Below are 5,602 nucleotides of genomic sequence, written 5' to 3'. Positions count from 1 at the left end.
TCTGTGTGCTGGCGTCTTATCTTCGTCGAGGTCCTTGAAGTCTTTGGCTGTTAGCGGGCTAAGACAAACAAAATATCTGCGACAAGGCAACCCCTCATATGCCGTAGCTGATAACAAGTTTTGTCCTTGCACAGATAGAAAAAGTACAGGTTTAGCACAATAGCTCATAACTAGTCCAGGGTGTACCCCGCCTTCCGCCCGATTGTAGCTGAGATAGGCACCAGCGCCCCCCGCTACCCCAAAGGGAATAAGCGGTAGAAAATGGATGGATGGATATAGCAACGGACTTTAAGCATAAGAGTTGTGTGATAACTTACACATAATTATTGTAACAGTTTTGTTTCACAATATTATGCAAAAGCAACTTTTCTTACCTTCTGGTACATGCTGATCTGTATTTGGGATCTGCATAAATCCGGAAAAATTGTAGATGATGGAGTCGATAAGCTTCTTGTTCTTCTCTATCTTCTTGTTATGGGACATTCATCCTCCGCTGTTGTCATTTCTAGTATAAAGTAGTGTAAAGTTCTTACTTATATCTGTCAGTAAACTCGCCATGAAAGCGCTAAAACATACCGGTGTAGTGAGTTTACATTATTCACCCAAGGAACTTTAGTTATTAGAGAGTTCCGGTCGGATGTTTTTTCACGGGTGTTGTTGTTTCTGGATGAGGAGATGCTGCTCCGTTATTGATTGAAGTAAAGTCTGAATGTCATTAAAACAGTTAGCTCCATCTTTTGACACTTCTTCCATTCCCGTCCTTGCACGCTACACCGCTACACCGCCGCCGAAAGTGAGCCACGTACATAAGACAGCCTGCCATTTCCTTTAACTTCGACAGTTAAAGGAAACTGTCCAAGTTTTGGACAGTACATGTATGATTATGTGTTGTTTTTTCAAGAAAACTTAATTGTAATGGGATAATGTTATTTAAATATTTTCTGAATATTTTCCTCAATAACCTGTTATGGCACGGCATGGCAAAAATAGAAAGCAAGCTGCGGCCCAGAAACGGCTCCTCGACCCTACTTTGGATCAATGTCCCGCTTTGCCTGCTGTCCTAAAATGTACACCATATTTCTTTGCTGGCTTCTTTCCCCGTGCGGGTGTGCACGGCCCGTCAACCACTCAGGCACTCCTTGTTGAGAGCAGCTCCACCAGATGGTTTGGTCACGTAAGTTGGGCCGTGAAAAAGGCACTAGAAGAGATTTCAGATTAGGCTTTTATTTTTAGTCACAATTTATAGCCAATTGATCCACGAGGGGAACACATGGTCCGGCGACTAGGATTTGGTGCCTGTGGTCCATGAAAAAAACATATACACCTCTTCTCTTCATCTAAACCAGGGGTCGGCAACCCAAAATGTTGAAAAAGCCATATTGGACCAAAAATACAAAAACAAATCAAAATTAAAAGCCATATTACATACAGATAGTGTGTCATGAGATATAAATTGAATTATGAGGACTTAAAGGAAACTAAATGAGCTCAAATATAACTACAAATGAGGCATACGTAATGATGCAATATGTACATGCAGCTAGCCTAAATAGCATGTTAGCATCGATTATCTTACAGTCATGCAGTGACCAAATATGTCTGATTAGCACACTCCACACAAGTCAATAACATCAACAAAACTCACCTTTGTGAATTCACGCACAACGTTAAAAGTTTGGTGGACAAAATGCGACAGAAAAAGAAGTGGCATAAAACACGTCCTAGAAAGCCAGAGAAGGTTGTACATTTAAGCAAACTACGGTGAGTTCAAGGACCGCCAAAATTAGTGGGACAAAACGGCGCTCGACAAATACTCGAATCAGTGGAACATGTTTAATGTAAACAGTGTGCTTTATAACAATTAGGGAGGTTTGTGTCATGTTTGTCCTCCTACAGAAACCATATTAAAACAATTTTTATTTTTTTACCCTATTGTTTTTCCATTTTTCGTCCATCTTAGCGGCGTTTCTGGGTGTTGTTGATAAACAGCTTTCGCGTCGCATAGTAGAGATTTAACTTGCACTTACTCATGTAGCGACCAACTGTAGTTACTAACAGTGGTTGTCTGAAGTGTTCCTGAGCCCATGACGTGATATCCTTTACACACCGATGTCGCTTTTTGATGCAGTATCGCCTGAAGGATCGAAGGTCACAGGGATTGGCTTACGTGCAGTAATATCTTCAGATTCTCTGACTTTTTGATGATATTGCAGACCGTTGATGGTGAAATCCCTGAATTCCTAGCAATAGTTGGTTGAGAAAAGTTGTTCTTAAACTGTTCGACAATTTGCTCACACATTTGTTCACAAAGTGGTGACCCTTGCACCGTCCTCGTTTGTGAATGACTGAGCATTTCATGGAAGCTGCTTTTATACCCAATCATGGCACCCACCTATTCCTAATTAGCCTGTTGACCCGTGGGATGTTCCAAATAAGTGTTTAATGAGCATTCCTCAACTTTCTCAGTCTTTTTTGCCACCTGTTCCAGCTTTTTTTAATTATGTTGCAAGCACCCAATTCTAAATGAGGTAATATTTGCAAAAAATAACAGCGTTTTCCTGTTCGAACGTTAAGTATCTTGTCTTTGCAGTCTATTAAATTTAATATAGGTTGAAAAGGATTTGCAAATAATTGTATTGTTTTTATTTGCGATTTACACAACGTGCCAACTTCACTGCTTTTGGGGTTCGTATAGAAGAGGCCCTTCATTAAGTACTTTAAAATAAACTACTATACTGTATTAAAAATGATACGATGGAAGTAACAACACTAAATAAATGCTCATGAAACCATATAATTATTACTAAGAGCTGCTGCTAATAATAGGCAATTGGGACAAAAGCCTGTTATTAGGCTTTTGTATGAGTTTTACACTACAATAATAAACAAAGTAAGCATTATTGTTTAGTAACAAAATTGTCAAAGTTAGTTTGTGACGTACCCCAAGATGCAGAGATGGAGGCAGGCATTGAATAGGACAACATGATTTAAATAAAATAATAGAACAAGAACAAACAAAAGGGTACTAACACAAAGTATGCACGAGGCGGATAACAAACTAAGAGAGCTAGCATGGGAGCTAGAAAACAAAAAGAGACTTAGCATGGAAGCTAGTAAAAACCAAAAGGGGCCTAGTGTGGAAGCTAGCGGGTAGCGAGCAGGAAAACAGAAGTTGTACTTGTAAAATGAAAGAACAAACTGGAAGCAGGGAACAAAAAACAGTAACCTACAAACATCAAACGAATATACTGTAGCTTAACGCTACACTGCAAAGACACGACAAGGTACGACACGACAGGAGCGATAATACATGACAAGAGCGACAAGCAGTGACGTCGACAAATCATTAATCCAGGACTGACTGGAACACAAATCAGGTACAAATATAGCGGGCTGATTGACACCAGGTGTGGCCAGGTGCCAATCAGCCGGAAACAAAGCATTCAGGGAGACGAACTGGAAGCGGAACCAAAATAAGAGCGCTGACAGGAACTAAGGACAGGAAATACTAAACACACAGAGGAAAAACTAAAACACAAACAAACTGTCAGTGGCAAGCCTGACAGATACGATGGAAGTAAAAATACTAAAAAAACGGTCATGAAACCATATAATTATTACTAAGAGCTGCTGCTAATAATAGGCTATTGGGACAAAACATGAGTTTTACACCACAATAATAAACAAACTAAGCATTATTGTTAAGTAACACAATATTATGTACATTACATGAAAAATACCTTTAAAAACATGAATTGTAATTAAATAATCAGAATGATATTGTGTCCCTCCAGTCATAGTGTGTCCTCCGACGATATTGTCTTTTCGTCCACAGAAACACATGACCAGAGGTGGGTAATAACGCGCTACATTTACTCCGTTACATCTACTTGAGTAACTTTTGGGATAAATTGTACTTCTAAGAGTAGTTTTTATGCAACATACTTTTACTTTTACTTGAGTATATTTATAGAGAAGAAAGGCTACTTTTACTCCGCTCCATTTATCTACAATCAGCTCGTTACTCGCTACTTTTTTTTTACCGATCTGTTAATGCATGCTTTGTTTGTTTTGATTTTGTCAGACACGCATTCAAAGTAGGAACTATGCATGCCTGCTTTTCACCAATCAAATGCAGTCACTGGTGACGTTGGACCAATCAAACAAAACCAGGCGGTCACGTGACCGTCACACGTCGAATCCGACCTAAAGAAGTTGAAAAACTTATTGGGGTGTTACCATTTAGTGGTTAATTGTGCGGAATATGTACTGTACTGTGCAATCTACTAATAAAAGTTTCAATCAATCAATCAAAAGTGTAAAGGAAAACAGACACTTTTTATTTCAACTGTAGTTCCCGTCAAAAGCCTAAAGACTGATCGCACAGTTCCTGTCTTCACAATAAAAGCGCCGCTCCATCGCGCCTGCGCCAACAAAATAAGAGTCTCCGAAAGCCAGCGCAAACAAGCTAGCAAGCTACGGAGTTTGCCGCCAATGTATTTCTTGTAAAGTGTATTAAAACGAATATGGAAGCTGGACAAATAAGATGCCAAAAACCAACGACTTTCATGTGGTATTAGACAGAAAAGAGGAACTTTTTTTCTCCTCCATTTGAAAACGTGGACGTTATCAGCACTATACTGTCTGATTCCAATCAATGCAAGTCATCAGAATCAGGTAATACACCAACTTATATTCTTGTCTTCATGAAAGATAGGAATCTATGTGTTAAACATGCATGTATATTCATTAAAACACCTTCAACATGTCAACAAAAACGGCAAAATAAAGAACTATAAATTATATACTGTATATATATATATACAGTAGGCTTCACGGTGACAGAGGGGTTAGTGCGTCTGCCTCACAATACGAAGGTCCTGCAGTCCTGGGTTCAAATCCAGGCTCGGAATCTTTCTGTGTGGAGTTTGCATGTTCTCCCCGTGAATGCGTGGGTTCCCTCCGGGTACTCCAGCTTCCTCCCACTTCCAAAGACATGCACCTGGGGATAGGTTGATTGGCAACACTAAATTGGCCCTAGTGTGTGAATGTTGTCTGTCTATCTGTGTTGGCCCTGCGATGAGGTGGCGACTTTTCCAGGGTGTACCCCGCCTTCCGCCCGATTGTAGCTGAGATAGGCGCCAGCGCCCCCCGCAACCCCAAAAGGGAATAAGCGGTAGGAAATGGATGGATGGATGGATGGATATATATATATATATATATATATATATATATATATATATATATATATATATATATATATGATAAGTGTGTGTGTATGTATATATGAGGTAGATCACCTCGACTTGGTCATTTATTAAGTAATTGATTAAAGTTGAAAAACTTATTGGGGTGTTACCATTTAGTGGTCAATTGTACGGAATATGTACTGTACTGTGCAATCTACTAATAAAAGTTTCAATCAATCAATCAATCAATCCCTACTGAGTCTATGGTGCTGTTAAATTATTGTGGCTCAATTTGCCTTAATTTTTTTTTATTTTAATGTATTATTATTTAATATATATAATTGTTTAAGTTGCTTAAGAGAAATTCCTGGTTTTGAATTTGCTCATTGCTAATTTTATGTTTTTGTGCATTA

This window comes from Nerophis ophidion, linkage group LG18 (genome assembly GCF_033978795.1).
Source record: "Nerophis ophidion isolate RoL-2023_Sa linkage group LG18, RoL_Noph_v1.0, whole genome shotgun sequence".
NCBI lineage: Eukaryota > Metazoa > Chordata > Actinopteri > Syngnathiformes > Syngnathidae > Nerophis > Nerophis ophidion.
This window is presented reverse-complemented; position numbering follows the sequence as displayed.